Genomic DNA, 18,937 nt, shown 5'->3' with positions numbered 1-18,937 from the left:
GCATTTTTTTGGCTACACCCGCAGCATGTGGAAGTTCCCAGACCTGGGATTGAACCTGAGCCGCAGCTCCAGCCTGTGACACAGCTGTGGCAATGTCGAATCCTTAACCCACTGCACCAGGTCAGGGATTGAAGCTGTACCTCAGTAGTGACCCAAGCCACTGCAGCCGGATCCTTAACCCACTGTGCCACATCAGGAACTCCTCCTTCTTTCCTTATTTCTTCTCTACTTCTTCTTTTCTCTGCCCTTCTCTCCCATGCAACTTTCTCTCTGATTTCTCCTTTTCTCTATTATTCCATTTATCCTGTGACTGTTTCATTGTTGAACACTGGCCATGAAGCTAAATATTTTAAGTTAGCATCAATAAGGATATGCTAATCAAAGGAACAACCATAATTTTGTTTGTGGGAAAAAGTGTAGAAATTAAAATAAGAAATGTATACATACACTGTTGCCATCTAAATTGGCACTTCTGTGTTGACAGCAAATATACTGGGGGGGGGAGTTTAAAAAATTTTTTTAACCTAGTAAGAAAATTATAGTAACAGGGCCCAAATGTTCACATTGCACTTTATGAAAATTACCTAAATACGAAGAAGGAAGCAAGACTTTGCCCTAAAAACACCTTCTGCAGAAAGCCCCTTTGGCTTCAAAGCCATGAATTTTAGGCAAAAGCCAGAATTTCTCAGGTTGTCTGTCACAGTGACAGTTGGGCTTCTTGAAAGTCCTGATTGAGGGAGAATGAAATATAAAAGCAGCTTTTAGGTTTCAGCAGAGCTAAATCTAGTGGTAGAAGAATAGCCTTGTATTCCTTTCTGAGTGAGGCACTCTTTAATTCTCTTGCAGGTTGATAAGATTTGGAAATCTCCATTGAATTTTGGGTTTATTTTCCATCTCTTATTTTTAAAAGGGAAAAATAATTTTCAGTTTATTAAAAATATAATCCAGTAAAGGAAGCAGAGGCAAATGCAGTCACTTGCACTCCTCCCCAGTCACACAACAGAGGTGGCAGGGCTGGTATCCAGGACCCTTATCTTCTCTGCCATCTCAACAATAATACTTATTTTTGTCAGTAATGGAAAGCTGGTGTGTCACTCATTAGGGAGCCAGGGCCATGATGGAGGATGGCTTCTCGTTGCCTTTGTTCAAGTAAGCTCTGTGGGTCCTGTTTCTCAATTGTTTTGTTTCCTCACTCTCAGCCCCTTCTCATGGCCCATCCCCCTTCCTATATTTAATCACACACATCTCTGTGAGAATTCTAAGGCTTTATTACAAATGGAGTGGACTGATTAGGAACCCCCTCTTAATCTTTCTTTTCTACCCTCTTCCTCTCAGTACATCCCTCCAGGGCAGGTCACTAGGCCATTAGAGAAAAGGAATCTGGGGAGAGGGAAAAGAGCAATGCTTTCTCCATAGTCCTCTGAAATGGCCATCGAGTCCTCCTGGCTCCAGCTGAGAATCTTTTGGTGTGAGAGGTGTGAAATTTAGCTTTCATTGTCAAGGACCTCCACATGTACATCCTGGCGGGGGGGGGTGGCTTTTGTCTTCTTTTTCAAATTTGGTTGTGGCTCTGTTGTCTTGACTGGCTTGTAGGAGGCTTCCACTCCATTGGTGCTTTCTCTTTCTAGGTAAGCCAGATCTGCTGGAGGAGTTTTTTGCACTTCTTCCCAGACAAAGTAATGTTGGCACATTCACTGGATGCCCACTTCTTGAAGTGGTGCCGTGTGATCAGCCCTTCATCTATCGCAGCCCCAACCACGTGGTGCTTTGGTCGCCGCCCTCAGCTCAACACCCACCACCTCTTGAAACAGCTTCTCCTTTAGCTCTGTTCGGGCCGATTAATCTTTCTGCCTGGGGCACCTGTGGCTGTGCTGCCAGCTCCTGGTCCACATTTCTGTTCTTCATACATATTACTTTAATCTTTCCTTAGGCTGTAGATAGGCTGGAATGGGCTAGGAAGACTTTTGGCAATTTAAATCCTTTATGAGATGGTGATCTAAGTCCTTTCGTTTCGAGGTTGGTATACTGTGAGTATTTATTTATTTATTTATTTATTTATCACACACAGTAACTATCTTCGAAAGTGAAGTGAGGGTGCACATCTTTCTCAACTATCTCTTTCCTACAAAGCCATTGAAGTAATGTCAAGGTCTTAGCTAGTTCATTCTGGTTCTAGACAGTCAAGCATTATTTCCTTGAAGGGTTTGGCCTGACAAAAGACCTTCAAGAGTAAAGAGTGATAATAGTGTGATTACCTTGAGTGGCCCCAACTCTCCTCTGGGAGGTAGGCATTACTCGATCTCAAATATTACTTCTCCGTATCTAGTGACCAGGAAGAATGATATTTTGAAGGCACTTTGGTTTATTGACAATGTGTCCTTCTTAGCAGTGTGGTTGAGTGGCCATGGTTTACCAAGAAGAAACATGTATCTTAACCATAGAAATGCAAGTTTTGGTTCATTCTCTATTCTTTTTTAAATGCTACCTATATATGGTTTTCATATTGCCCTCATTTCTTGTACAACACAGAACTCTGCCCAGGAAGGAGGCTTATATCATGAAAGTTCCATCATGCTTCTTACTGAACCCATCTCTCTGGGATTGCTGGCAATTGTAACTCACATGGAACATTCCTCTTTGAGCTTGTGTTGGTAAAACAGCTGGTATTGTTAAGCAAACCCAAGGGAAGCTTTCGGACTCTGTCCTTGCCTCCCACACAGCTAAAACAGGAGCTCATAATGGGTAGCTCTGAAAGGGCCTTTGGAGACCATCTGGTTCAATCCCTCATTGTACAGACAGAAAATTCGAGCCCAGAGTTTAAAAAAAGAACTTCCTCAAGGTCACACAGTCAGATAATGGTGGACCTCTACCTTTAGAATGCTGTTCTTCCTCCCCAGGTGGATGTTAAGGTGGAATCTGACAGATATATTTGGTTAAAATAATTCTCTATGTGTGAACATTTTCACATATTCCATATGGTTTGACTTTTAAAACTGTATTTTGAATTAATCGTGTATTTACATAAAAGTTTTGAAAATAGTACGGAGAGTTCCCATACACTCCTCACCCAGTTTCCACTAATATTATCATCTTATATTGCTAAGGTACATTTATCAAAACCAACATTGCTATATTACCATTAGCTAAACTCCAAACTCCACTCAGTTATTACTACTTTTTCCATTAATGTTCATTTTTTTTAATGCTAGGATCCAATCCAACATTGCATTTAATCATCATGTGTCCTTGGACTGCTCTGTGGCAGATTCCCGGTTTTTGCTTGTTTTTAATAACTTTAACATTTTTGTAGAATACTGCTTAGATGTTTGTGGAATGTCCCTCAATTTGTGTTAGTCTGTTTTTCTCATGATCACACTGGGGTTACTAGTTTTGGGGAAGAATACCGCAGAAATAAAGGACCATTTTCATCACGTTTCATCAAGGGTTACATAACATCAGCAAGACTTATCACTAGTAAATGTCACTACTTAACTTTGATTACTTCATTAACACAATGTTCATCATATTTGTTCACAGTGAAGTTACTGTTTTTTGCCTTTCCATTCTCTATTCTTTGGAAATAACTCACTAAATTCAGGCCACACTCAAGCTTGCCATTCTGGAATGGGGAGTAAATATATGTATTATTTGGAATCATCTGTAAGGAATATCTGTCTCTTTTCCACCTTTTATTTATTTATTCAATCATTCATTTATATGTGTATGGACTCACATTTTTTTAATACTTTGAGTTTTAACCCAGTACTACCTCATTTATTTCGTTGCTCAGAATTGTCACAGCTTGACCATTGGGAAGTCTTTCAGGTTTGCCTCTGTGTTGCTTGAAATGCCCCCTTCCTTTTATCTTTTCAGTATTTCCTTATTTTCTTGTACTACAAGATACTTTAGACTCATCTCATATTTTCCCATCCCTAGTCCTAGAATTAGCCATTTCTCCAAAGAACACTAGTTCCTTTTATTAGAAAATTGTATTTAGAATGAAGATCTGGGAGCCAAAGCAATCTTAAGAAAGAACAAAGCTGCCCCCTGATTTCAGACTGTACTACAAAGCTACGGTAATCAAAACAGTATGATACTGGCACAAAAAAAGACACATAAATCAATGAACAGAATAGAGAGCCCAGAAATAAACCCAAGGTTATATGGTCAATTAATAGATGATGAAAGATATATATATATATATATAATATATTTACATATTATATATATAAGATAAATGATACATATTCTTTTTCATGCAGCTTTCCAGTTTTCCCAAAACCATTTAAAATAATTATAATATAATTATATATGATATATATGTATTATATGTATTATATATATCATATATAATTATCTTAAATAAATGTGCTGGGAAGACTGGGCAGCTGCATGAAAAAGAATCAAACTGGATTACTTTCTCACACCATACAGAAAAATAAACTCAAAATGAATTAAACTTAAATATAAGACCTGAAACTGTAAAGCTCCTATAAGAAAACATAGGCAGTACATTCTTTGACATCAGTCTTAGCAATATTTTTTTGAATCTGTCTCCTCAGGCCAGGGCAACAAAAGCAAGAATAAATAATTGGGACTACATCAAACTATAAAGCTTTTTCACAGTGAAGGAAACTATTAACAAAATGAAAGGCAGCCTACTGAATGGGAGAAGATATTTGCAAATAATCTATCTTTTAAAGGGTTAGTGTCCAAAATACACAAGGAGCTCATGAAACTCAACATGAGAAAACAAACAACTTGATTTAAAAAATGGGAAAAGGACCTGAATAAACATTTTTTTTCAAAGAAGACATACAAATGGCCAAGAGACACATGAAAATATGTTCAACATCACTAATCATCAGGGAAATGCAAATCAAAACCACAGTGAGATATCACTTCACACCGATCAGATTGGATATTGTCAAAAACACAATAAATAACAAGTGTTGGTGAGGACATGGAGAAAAGAGAACCCTCATGCACTGTAGGTAGGATTGTAAATTGTTGCAGCCACTGTGGAAAACTGTATGGAGGTTCTTCAAAAAATGAAAACTAGAACTGCCATAGGATTCAGCAATTTCACTTCTGGATATTTACCTCAAGAAAACAAAAAGACTAATTTGTAAATATATCTGCACACCAGTGTTTATAGAAGCATTACTTATGATAGCCAAGGTATGGAATCAACCCAGTATTCATTGATAGATGAAAGAGTACAGAAGGTATAATATATATATATATATGCACATATATGCATATATATATATATGCATGCACAATGGAATATTACTCAGCCATAACAAAAAATGAAACCTTGTCATTTGTGATAGCATGAATATATCTAGAGGTTTTTGTGCTAAGTGAAATAAATCAGACAGAGGAAGAAAATAATGTATGCTCTCACTTATATGTGGAATCTAAAAAACAGAAAAAAGAAAGCAAAATGAAAACAGACTCATAGATATAGAGAACAAATTGGTTGTTGCCAGAAATGAGGGGAGTGTGGAGGTGTGTGTGAAACTTTAAGAAGCACAAACTCCAGTTATAAAATAAATGAGACACATGGATGTAATATACAGCATACAGAATATGGTTAATAGTAGTGTAATAACTTTGTGTGGGAACAGATGGTTACTAGACTTATCATGATGATCATTTCATAATGTACAAAAATGTCAAATCACTATGTAGTAACACCAGAAACTAACAATATTGCATGTCAACTATATTTCAATTAATTTAAAAAAATAAATCAAAATCTGCAGTGATCATTATTATTGAGTTGTCATTGCTTCTAGGCTTTCTTGGTTGACAGGGCTAGGGAATATTTGTTTGGATACTTAAGCCTGTATACATGCATATCTATAATTGTTTCTGTTTCTTCTATCTGCACATTTGTATGTATATTAAGCTAAACATAAGTTCATACTGATGTCTTCAACTCTAGTACAGGGTTCATTCTAGCCTTTCTTTCTTATCTATAACTTCCTCTCTTAACAGGAAGCAACCTGGCTTTCACTATCTACCATCCATTTATTTGTTCAACCCTAGTATATATGCAAAGTAGTTTCAGAATTGTTTACTCATACCTCATAAGAAACAAATTTACCAACCAGAGTACAGTGTTTTTTATGGTTCTTTTGTCTTTACCGTTATAATTTCCAGTCAAAACACAATTTTCCAAAGTTAAATCAACTTTATATCTGCACCCACCATACCTATGTCACACATTTATAACACAGTTAGATTTATTTGTCATAGTCTGCATTCCATCTTGACATCCTGGTTGATTTTTAGGATTGGGAGGGTGGGGTTAATAGAGGTAGACTATTGCCTTTGGAATGGATTAGCTATAAGATCCTGCTGTGAGGCACTGGGAACTATATCCAGTCACTTATGATGGAGCATGATAATTGGAGAAAAAAGAATGTATACATGCATGTGTAAATGGGTCACCAGGCTGTACAGTAGAAAAAAAAATAATGTATTGGGGAAATAAAAAAATAAAGCTATCATCAAACTTCATTAAAAAATAATAATAAAATAAATTTCCATACACAAAGGCTCACTCAATGTGTGTTATATATAGCTCTATAGGTTTTGACAAATGCATAAGTATCATGTATTCACCACCCCAGAACCATAATGAAGAGTTCTATCACTCTCAAAATTCTTCTGTGTATCCCCTTTGTTATCAACACATGGAAACTAGTGGTGGGAATCCCATCCCTATAATTTTTACCATTTCCAAAGTGTCATAATGAATAGAATCATACAATATTTACCCTTTTGTGTAGGTCTTCTGTCTCTTAGCAAAATGCACTTAAGGATTATCCATGTTGTTGTGTGAATCAGTAGTTATTTCAAATAGTTCCTTTTTGTCACTGAATAATATTCCATTGTAAATACTACTCAGCCATAAAAAAAGATAAACTAATGACATTTTCAGGAACATGGTTAGAACTAGAGATTCTCATATTAAGTGAAGCAAGCCAGAAATAAAAAGACAAATGTAATATGATATCACTTCTTTGTGGAATCTAAAATATGGCATAGATGATCCTGTCTACAAAACAGAAACAGATCATAGCCAAGGAGAGCAGACATGTGGTTCCCAGGGAGGTGGGGAGGGAATGGGATGGACAGGCAGTTTTTTTAAAATTTTGTATTACAGTTGATATACAATGTCCTTTCAATTTCTGCTGTCCAGCAAAGTGACCCAGTCCTATATATATATATATATATATATATATATATATATATATATATATATATATATATATCTTTTTCTCACATCATGCTCCATCATGTTCCATCACAAGTGACTAGATATGGTTCTCGGTGCTATACAGCAGGATCTCATTGCTTATCCACTCCAAATGCAAAACTTTGCATCTACTCATCCAAAACTCCCAGTCCATCACACTCTCTCCCCCACCTTGGCAACCATAAGTCTGTTCTCTATGTCCATGACATTTTTTTTTTCTTTTCTGTAGATAGTTTGGGGTTTCTTGATGCAAACTGTTATATTTGGAATAGAAGGACAGTGGGCCCCTCCCGTACAGCACAGGGAACTGTGTATGATTGGGTGACTTTGCTGTACAACAGAAATTGGAGAAACATTGTAAATCAACTATAATTAAAAAATGAAAAAGTTTTTTTAAAAAACCCCAAAACAAAAAAAATAACCCCCAAATCACGTTCATTAAAAAAATAAGAATATTCCATTGTAAAGATGTTTATCCATTCTCTTATTAAAATACATCTGGATCATTTATAACTTTTAGAAATTATGAATAAAATTTCTATAAACATCACTTTCAGGGTTTTGTGTGGGTATGTTCAGTTCACTTGGGTATATACCTTGGAGTGTACTTGCTGCTGTGATTAGAATACTTTTAATACAATACCTTTCCAAGAAGTCTGACTAGAGGGTTTGTGTATGGTGCAGTGGGATATCTGCTGCTGAGCTTGATTGGAATAGTGATTACTTTCATACCATATTCCATACTGATGGAAGATAGAATATCCACAGGGTATTTCCTCCCATGGATACCAGAAAGATGAAATTTCAGCAAATGACCATTAGATGGCAGGGTGCTTGCTGGCCCCTTTGTGAGCTGGAAATCTTTGGAAGATTCTGGGAGGCTTAAAATTTTATCATCGTCTTCTCTTTTCTTGGTGAAAGGATATATGAGCCAAAATCAGGAAACATAATCAAGATTTATGACTCTTAGCATGTACCTCACTGCTAAATTCAGTAAGTTGGGCTTGGATTTGATGTTGACAAGCATTTCAATAGATAACCTTGTGTAATAATAAACTTTGGGTTAGATAAAAAGTTTTGACCTGGAATGGGGTATGCAGCATCACATCATGTTTGTGTCCCTTTTTTGGCCTCTCTGCAAAGCAGAGGGAGCTTGGAACCTTGGTGCCTGGTTACTAATGCCAGCTATCTAGTGCCCAACCTCTCTTAGCCTCCTATTCATCATCTGTAAAATGAGACTAAAGCCTGCCCATTCACACTCACAGCATTGTTGATAGGGATCAACATATGATACATAATGTGAAATATACTAAAGTACTTTATAAATTTAATATCACACAAATGTGAATTATTAAGTATTAGTAGTCAGATGAGACAATATAAAATGCTACACATGTTAAGTGGTATCATACATTTAAAAATCAGTCTTGAAGATACAATGTTTTCCCGCCATCAGGAGAGGTAGATATTTAGTTCTTAAAGTGTCACAATATTTCCCTCAGAATTTAGTGGATGGGTAGGTTTTTCTTTTTGTTCTAGTACTTTTAGAAAATACATCATCTTCATTACAGAGTGAACTAATTTTATAGGGTATGTCCCTATCCCCATAAAATCCACATTATTTCAGTTTACCAAATAAACACAGGCACATTCAGTAAAAGTTACTATCTGGGGTTCCATTTGGAATTCTTGGCTGACTTTGGTGCTCATGGCCCTGGTTATCCCCTTACGTTTGGTGTGTACCAGGGTCCAGCAAACCCCATCTTTAGCTGTGTCCTCATCTTTAGCCTAGAAAGCATCTGTAGTTTCTTTGGCTCAAAGCTCGGAGAAAGGTTTGGCCTCTTAAGGAAGAGGAGGAGGAGTGTACTCTTTCTCTTCACAGCAGTACAGAAACCAGCAGTCATCAAAGCACTGTCATAACTATGCTCAAATTCTTTTAGACCTTACCATTGTAGCTCAGCATTCCTCTCTCCCTAAAAAGAGGCAAATTGAGAGAAAGAGCATGTACTTATTATAATCTTCTCAGCTTATTTATTTGCATCTGGGAAAGCTTTGACCCTTGAACTTCCTTGCCTTTCTGAGCCAAGAAGAAGATTCTCATATGTATATGTGGGCATGTATATAAGAAGTAAGGCTTGAAAGCATCTTTGACATTTATCTTGTGGCCTGTGACACATGCAGTTATTTGTAATAAAGTCAAACAGCCATAGGATGTTAGCTGATTTGGGAGTTCAAGTTCTGTCCCTTCATTTTACAATTGGCAATAGTGAGACCTAGACCAAAAATAGGTCTAAGTTGCTAGGCAGGTCTCACTTTATTATTGGTCACATTGAGTGACTCTTAACAGGAGTCAGAGTAGATATTGGGCAAGTAGAGAAGGCACTCTGAAATGCCCATTGTTCCAATCTTTATCTTCCTCTAGTGAAAGTGGCATAGCTTAACTGCAAATGGCTGATGCAATATAGAGCACAGGAAGGATGGCTCTGTGTGTGTGCAAACAATCTTGTTTTCAATTACCCACTTTCATTTTGCCTAAGTTCTTCATTCTCCCCCCCCCACCTCCTGTCAGAACCATTTAGTAAATATGTGCTTTTTTGCGGGATTTTTTTTTTGTCTTTTTGCCATTTCTTGGGCCGCTTCCGCGACATATGGAGGTTCCCAGGCTAGGGGTTGAATCGGAGCTGTAGCTGCCAGCCTACGCCAGAGCCACAGCAACGTGGGATCCGAGCTGTGTCTGCGACCTACACCACAGCTAACGGCAACGCCGGATCATTAACCCACTGAGCAAGGTAGGGACCGAACCCACAACCTCGTGGTTCCTAGTCGGATTCGTTAACCACTGCGCCACGACGGGAACTCCTTTTTTGCGGGTTTGTAAATGAAGGCAGAGTTAAAGAATATCCTTAGTCTAGGAATATTGTGTGCTTATCTGGCTAGGTGTGTATAGTTATATATGGGAGAAGTTGCTGGATTCAGGGTAATAATAGTTTCTCAAAACTGGAGCTTTTTAATAAGAGGAAATGATCTACCTTTTGTCTGCTAGTACCCAGTTTTATTAACGGATATGAGATGCTGTGTGCCAGTATATACCTGAAAATATCTTTATAAGTAATTGGGCTGCATCTTCCTCTTTTCTCCCCAAATATTCCCTTCTGTATATGATGAAAACTAATCTTGATGTGTTTAGCTGTCCTTTAATGCTTTCTCAGAGGTATTTTCTATCTCTGGACAAGCCAAATTCTATCCCCTCCCCCACTGTACAACTAACTCAACATTCTCCGCATAGACAAACAAGTTTATTTTCTGAGTGATACAAATCTGTGAAAACCCCCAGACATTGTCATGAAAATGGACTTTTGATGCCAAAATCGGAGCAGAAATACCCTTTAGGAAGTTATTATCATGGATAAGATTGATTGTTACACAGATGGGTGTCTGCCCAGTTCCCCTGCTCAGTGGAAAATTTTGCCCAGCATGGCGAAACAAAGCTTAACCCAGGGCCTTGAAACCCACCCAGTGATATTTTAATATTGGAGATAAAAGCAAGGCTACAGCCTAATTCATTCATCTGCTTTGGTGTTGTCTTTAAAATGTGTAACATTGAGTTCTTGTGGCACAGTGAGTTAAGGATCTGGCGTTGTCACTGCAGCAGCTTGGGTCGCTGTGGTTGCCTGGGTTTGATCCCTACCCTTCCAAACACAACAAAATTTATAGAGGGAGAAGTTCAGTGTAGTGGGAAAAGCACAGGATTTGGAAAGAATTGTGTTCTAGTTCCAGCTCAAGCACTAACTCTACTTTCAAGGAAGTCTTTTATCTGAAACTCAGTTTCCGTATATGTAAAATGAAAGCGATTATCCTCATAACATTGTAAAACTGTATTGGTGGTCCACAAGTTCACCCCCAGTTCACTGATATGCTAGGATTCACAGGACTCAGAAGTCATTATAGTCACCCTACAGTTTATTACAGCAAAAAGGATGAAAGGCAGGTTCAGTGACCGAAAAAGGTATGTCAGGCAGAGGCTGGAGGATACCATATGCAAGCTTCCAAGAGTACTTTCCCAGTGGAGTCACACAGGACAAATTAAATCCTCCAGCAATGAACTGGAGAAGCACATGCAAAATGTTTTCTGTCGAGGGTTTTAACTGGGATAACTGTAGTGCTGATAGCAGTTACCAAAACTTCGATGTCTCCCCCCACCCCCGAGGTAAAGCAGGTGTTTACCATAAATCACAGTTTTTACATAAACTATCTGTACAAGCTGGTATAATGTGGTTCAAGACTTCAAACATGCACAGTGCCCTAATCAGTTACTAGCTTAGGGAACATTCTAAGACCTCAGTTCCCAGGAGCAAGCCAAAAGCTGGTCATTCAAGTAGGTCCTTCTGAGAATGTACAAGATTTGAGTAAATCAGGCCTGCTGAGTTAATTCTTTACTTCACAGGTGGGTTTGTTTATTTATTTTTTAGCCATCCCTACAGCATGTAGAAGTTCCTGGGCCAGGGATCAAACCCGAACCACAGGAGCAACCTGAGCTGCTGCAGTGACAATGCTGGAATTCTTAACCCACTGTGCCACAAGAGAATTCCAATAGGTATTAAATTAATGTGAATTTGGAGTTTCTAGTGGTGTAGCAGGCTAAGGAAATGGCCTTGTCACTGCTGTGGCTCAGGCTGCAGCTGTGGCATGGGTTCAATCCCTGATATGGGAACTTCCACATGGTACAGGCACAGCCAAAAAAAAAAAGAATCTCTAAATTATTGTGAATTTAATGTCCCTTGTATACACATATATGATAAAGCAGTATATTATAATATACATACATTAAGTTATTATAATTATTTTTGGTTCAGTAGTTCTGTCGCATCTTTTTTTTATAATGACTTTTTTCTGTTATAGTTGATTTACAGTGTTCTGTCAATTTTCTACTGCACAGCAAAGTGACCCAGTCACACGCACACACACACACGTATATATATACACATTCTTTTTCTCACATTATGAAATATAAATGTAAATAAATATATATCAAATATCATGGCATGTTGCATATATGATAAGCAGCACATTAAATGTAAGGTATTAGTATTACCACAAGTGAGTAAGAGGGCTAGAGCTATCCTAGGGTGTGATTGAGCACAGTAAGCATGGATATTTGCAAGGCAACTCCTCAGAGCAGTGAATGGGAGACTGTCAAAAAAGATCCCACTGAGGAGTTTTTCTGTGTGATAGAGATAATTTTGTGACTAGAAACATTTTGTTCCTCTCCAGTTTGAAACTGTACTTTTTTATCATTAGCTGTATATTTCTTTGGGGTTGCACAAGCCAAATTTTTCTTTTTTAAAATTTTTTATTGTTATTTCCCCAATACATTTTTATTTCTACTGTACAGCATGGTGACCCAGTTACACATACATGTGTACACTATTTTTTCTCCCATTATCATGCTCCATCATAAGTGACCAGACATAGTTCCCAGTGCTACACAGCACTAATCCATTCCAAAGGCAATAGTCTGCATCTATTAACCCCAAGCTCCCGAGCCATCCCACTCCCTCCCCCTCCCCCTTGGCAACCACAAGTCTATTCTCCAAGTCCATGATTTTCTTCTCTGTGGAAAGGTTCATTTGTGCCATATATTAGGTTCCAGATATAAGGGATATCATATGGTATTTGTCTTTGTCTTTCTGCCTTACTTCACTCAGGATGAGAGTCTCTAATTCCATCCATGTGGCTGCAAATGGCATTATTTTGTTCTTTCTTATGGCTGAGTAGGATTCCATTGTGTATATATACCACATCTTCCTAATCCAATCATCTGTTGATGGACATTTGGGTTGTTTCCATGTCCTGGCTATTGTGAATAGCAATAGCTGCAATGAACATGTGGGTGCATGTGTCTTTTTTAAGGAAAGTTTTGTCCGGATCTATGCCCAAGAGTGGGATTGCTGGGTCATATGGTAGTTCTATGTATAGTTGTCTAAGGTACCTCCATACTGTTCTCCATAGTGGTCATACCAGCTTACATTCCCACCAACAGTGCAGGAGGGTTCCCTTTTCTCCACACCCCCTCCAGCATTTGTTATTTGTGGACGTATTAATGATGGTCATTCTGACTGGTGTGAGGTGGTACCTCATGGTAGTTTTGATTTGCATTTCTCTAATAATCAGGGATGTTGAGCATTTTTTCATGTGCTTGTTGGCCATCTGTATATCTTCCTTGGAGAAATGTCTATTCAGGTCCTTTGCCCATTTTTCAGTTGGGTTGTTGGACAAGCCAAATTTTTCCACCACCCACGATTGAGTTTGGCAAGGATGTGACCCTCTCAAGGAAGGTGCAGAACTGAGCCTCTGGAAAAAGGCATAGACAGGTTCTTCCCAGCAAACCCTGAGCAAGGCCCAATGAAAGACTATAATTAATAATATGATGACTCATACCAACAGTGAATTTGAGTCTGAATTGAGATGTATTTATGTGAACCTTAATGCTGTTGGAATATCATTTTGAGATAAATACTGGGCTATATGCCCAGTCAAACTCTGATCATTTTTTAAAAATTGCCCTCTAAAGATGAAGAAGAAGACATAGAAATGAAACTTGGGCATTGTGCACTAGGATGATTTCCTGGCATAGAGGGGCACAAAGAGGGTCATCCAGAGGGTGCCCACTTACTTATACCTAAAACTGCTGGAAGCATTTACCAAGGGATTGTCTATATTATCTGAACCCAGTTGGTAGTGGCAGTCAGTAGACTGGAGAACAGCTTGGGGGAGGGTGAATCTTACAGATGGACAAGCCTCCTGATGGAGCTTTGGTGTGGGAGTGCATGTTAGAGTATTTTAGCTGCTGTCAGGCTTCTCTGCTATATACCTTTGTAGCTGCTGTAGCCACCTCTCCCCCCCCCCGCCACCCCCAGCAACCTGCCCAAGAGAGGGACCTGAGGCAATTGCCCTTATTCTGCATATAAGATAAAACTAACTCATTTGTCTTGCTTATGTATTCTTTTACCATTTATCTTAGAGGTATATGGAGAGCTGTAATTGGTTCTGCTCAAATTGGCTATCTGCTGCCAGAGTTACTGAGTATTATCTGAGGCTGAGTCCCCTGCTCCAGGTGGCTCTGAATGTTTTCATGTACAATATAATGTAGGCTCTTTTGTGTGCTGTCAGAAAAGGACAGAAAATGTAGATAGAGACCCTGTTATCAAGGGAGACCATTGCTTCTTCTGAAGCAAAGTATTTGGCAGGTTGTATCTAAAAAATTAAGGGATTGAAACACTCCTTGCTCCACTTTATCATTCCTTAGAACAGCTTCTCCTATCACTCACCTAATTCAAATACTAACTAGCCCTTGCATTTGTATGGCATTTTATACTTTTCTAACATGTTCCTGTACATTATTTGATCCTTAGAATATTTTTTTGTTCATGCTCTAAGGCCAAGTTCAAATTCTGCTTTCTATAAAGGGAAATTTAAACTTCCTCTAACCTCCTGAGGAATTTTCTATGATGCTTTTTTTGTATTTAACCATTTTTTCCTATTTTTACTTCTAATTATTTGTATACATGTCTCATTTAATAGACTAAAATCCTCAATGGCACGATCTAGATAGAATTCACCAACAACTAGCATTAACAGACAAGTTAATGAATAATGGAGTAGAAATAGAGAAAAACACAAACAAGTACTTGAAGCTTAGGTAACTTTGCCAAAGTCATTTATTCTAATTACTGGCAGACCTGGAACTTGAATTAATTTTCTCCTAATCCTGTACTACTATTTTAAATTCTCCACCATACTGCTTCCATTATCCTGGCTTCTTACTGCAGATCACATTTACTCTTCAGAAATGAGGAAGATAAGTGAAGTCTCTAATAGTCAGGAAAGGCCTTAAGGAGGAGGTGGACTTTGACATATCGGTATAATTTCACTGGATAAGATGCAGAGTGGAGGGTGTTTTAGATAGATCTAGATGTGAAAGCACATAGCAAGATGGGAGGAAGAGCATGATCTGTGGAGAAATGAGGCCAAATCTAATAACCAGGGCAAAAGAAATTGTTTGGAGGCAGGTCTTGAAAGCCATGTAGAAATATTACGACATGATATGGTAGGAAATAAGGCCCATGCGGGTGGCTTCATATGGGGGAAAGTTCTGTAGTAGTGAGGACTTAGGATTTTCTGGTCTGCCAACCCTTTTGGGTTAGAAATGATGGCAGGGACCTAAATCTCTGCAACTCTTACCTCCTGGCTTGGTCAGCTCTGAATATGAAATATATTTCATTAAAATATTCTAATTGCTAACTAGCACAAAATCTTAGTTGCCAAATTTCCAAATCTAAGCTCAGAAGGGGCCCTCTTGCAAATTTGAAAGAGTTTCAGCCAGTCTCCAACATAAATGACAGCAACATCTTCTCAGAGCCACCTCTTAGAGTAATGACAATAAAAACAAAAATAAACAAATGGGACTTAATTAACCTTAAAAGTTTCTGCACAGCAAAGGAAACCCTAACCAAAACGAAAAGACAACCCACAGAATGGGAGAAAATCTTTGCAAATGAATCGACTGACAAGGGATTCATCTCCAAAATTTATAAACACCTTCTTCAGCTCCATACCAAAAAAACAAACAACCCCATCAAAACATGGGCAGAAGATCTAAACAGACAGTTCTCCAAAGAAGACATACAGATGGCCAAAACACACATGAAAACGTGTACAACATCACTCATAATTAGAGAAATGCAAATCAAAACCACTATGAGGTACCACCCTACACTAGCCAGAATGGCCATCATCAAAAAGTCTACAAACAACAAATGGTGGAGAGGGTGTGGAGAAAAGGGAACCCTATTCCACTGTTGGTGGGATTGTAAATTGGTGCAACCACCTTGAAAAACAGTAGGGAGATGCCTCAGAAAACTAAAAATAAAACTACCATTTGATCCAGCAATCCCATTCCTGGGCATCTATCCAGAGAAAACAATAACTCGCAAAGACACATGTACTCCGATGTTCATTGCAGCACTATTTGCAATAACCAAGACATTGTCCATCGACAGAGGAGTGGATCAAGAAAATGTGGTACATATACACGGTGGAGTATTACTCAGCCATTAAAAGGAATGAAATACTGGCATTTTTTTTTTGTCTTTTTTTTGCCTTTTTCTTGAGCCACTCCTGCAGCATATGGAGGTTCTCAGGCTAGGGGTTGAATCAGAGCTGTAGCCACCGGCCTACGCCAGAGCCACAGCAACGCGGGATCCGAGCCATGTCTGTGACCTACACCACAGCTCACGGCTTAACCCACTGAGCAAGGCCAGGGACCAAACCCGCAACCTCATGGTTCCTAGTCGGATTTGTTAACCACTGTGCCACGACGGGAACTCCAATACTGGCATTTTTGATAACATGGATGGACCTAGAAATTATCATGCTGAGTGAAGTCAGTCAGACAATGAGACACCAATATCAAATGCTTTCACCGACATGTGGAATCTGAAAAAAGGACAGACTGAACTTCTTTGCAGAACAGATACTGACTCACAGATTTTCAAAAACTTATGGTTTCCAAAGGAGACAGTTCAGGGGATGGGGAGGTGCACTGGGGTAGTGGGATAGAAATGCTATAAAATTGGATTGTGATGATCATTGTACAACTATAAATGTGATAAATTCATTGAGTAATTAAAAAAAAGAAAGAGTTTCAGAACTCTTTGTCACAGTAATGAGGATTTTTGCCTTGCCCTGGAGACGCTGCCAGCTCCTAGAGACCTCTCTCTGGCTCTCTAAATTAGAAGAGTTTAGAGTAAATGGAGTTCCAAAGGGAGAGTGTACATCCTTTTTTTTTGGGGGGGGGGTAGAGTGTACATCCTTAAGCCACCCTCCCCTGCACCTTTTTAACCTTTGGAGTTAGCGAGGTTAAACTAACATTATTATTCAGCCACTGTTTTGGTTCAGGGCACTCAAGTTCTTACCTACCGTTCAGACTTTCAAATGTTCATATCATCTGGTTGGTTCCCTGTATTGCAAAGACTTAACAAATGCACAATCAGTCTTTCCCTGCTCTGTCTTCAGGAATAGCAAGTATTAATAAAGCATTGGCCTCCACTAACAGCTTACCACACCCTGGTAAGAGGGTAAATCTTAGTACAAATTTCATATACACCAAACCTCTCTCCCCTCTTCCCCTCCCCTTTCTCTCCCTCTATTCCCCCTTTGACTCACCCTTCCTTCCTTCCTTCCTTCCTGCCTGCCTGCCTGCCTGCATGCCTGCTTTTGCTTTTGCTTTTTATTGCTTTTTAGGGCTGCACCTGCAGCAAGCACATGGAAGTTCCCAGGCTAGGAGTCAAATCGGAGCTGCAGCTGCCCACAGCAACACGGGATCTAAGCTGAATCTGCGACCTACACCATAGCCCATGGCAATGCCAGATCCTTAACCCACTGAGTGGGGCCAGGGATTGAACCCACATCCTCATGGGTACTAGTCGAGTTCTTTACCCACGGAGCCACAGTGGGAACTCCCATTGACTCCCTCTTTCATACACACTTCTTATAGTTTGCTGTCCAGTACCAACTGCATATTTGGCAATGGACAAAAATACAAAATTCCTGTTCTCATTTGTTCACACCACTAACTTCCTGATTCAGTTGTCTCTGTAAGAGATGCTAGCAACCTCTCCCAATGTTTCTTTCCAACCAATATGCTCTTATTCTTTCTCTGGAGAGCCATGGAGCTTCAGCAAAATCTACTCTCTAACTGTTCCAAAAGGTGACCTCTGAATGCTAAAGGGAGAAAAGACAGAAGGTGGTAAGTGGGAGCTGGACCCTTGCAACATAATATTGGGAGGTAGTGTGGAAAAATAAAATGAACATTAAGTATAAAGATTTTTGGACTTAATTTTCCTTTAACTAACAGTTGTCAAGTCTTTACATATATTTCTCACACATTTATGTGACCTTATGGTAGGACTGTGGTACGTATTTGTATCATCTGACAGTACCTAGCACACAGTTGATATTCAGTCGAGTCACCAGGCACCCCCTGTGCTATAGTCACCATTTCCTGCCCAACTTCTCTATTCTCTGAGTTTAGGTCATGTTTCTTCCTCTTCCTAGCTTGAGGCCTTGGGTAGGTCACTTAACTTCTCTGACTCTGAATTCATTTCACCTTACACAAGAGATAATACCTGCTTCATAGTTTTATTGCACAGATCAAACAAAATAACAGATATGAAATGTTGTATAACCTATAAAGTGCTGTAAAAAATGTAAGGCAGTTTTATTGGGCTAGTCAATAAATCTCAAAAAACACATAATTTTATCACATTGGTGAACTATGCTTCCACATATATTATGTTGTGGTGTTCCAAGCCTATTTATAGACCTAGGTTTGCTCAGGTTCAGTTCATTTGGACATCTTGATTAAAGCTTATGCTAAGAAAGAAACAAAATTCAACCTTTATCTGTGTTTGATACAAAAGCCAATAGCAAATTATATCACTTGAATTTAGTTAGATTTCATTTTCCTTTGGTATCTTGGTGAAATTCCCAAAAGAATGCCAAGGAATAATTAAAGCAGACTGGCTCTGGTGGAGGAAGCACATTAAAGGCAATTAGTAAAATGTAACAAACTTAGATGAAAACCGAATCTGTATTTCCCCAGCC

General features: G+C 38.7%; 1 protein-coding gene and 1 pseudogene across 1 annotated transcript in view; one reads left to right on the top strand and one right to left on the bottom strand.

The window, feature by feature from the left end:
* NEXMIF (neurite extension and migration factor) overlaps positions 1-18,937 on the top strand; it is a 144,880-nt gene that overhangs the window by 79,973 nt on the left and 45,970 nt on the right. The gene's annotated exons all lie outside the window — the stretch shown is intronic.
* Positions 1,485-1,909, bottom strand: LOC125118051 (uncharacterized protein C11orf98-like; annotated as a pseudogene).

This window comes from Phacochoerus africanus, chromosome X (assembly GCF_016906955.1).
Source record: "Phacochoerus africanus isolate WHEZ1 chromosome X, ROS_Pafr_v1, whole genome shotgun sequence".
In the NCBI taxonomy this organism is placed as follows: domain Eukaryota; kingdom Metazoa; phylum Chordata; class Mammalia; order Artiodactyla; family Suidae; genus Phacochoerus; species Phacochoerus africanus.
Note: the sequence above shows the minus strand (reverse complement) of the source record. Positions and strands in the feature narration are given on the sequence as shown.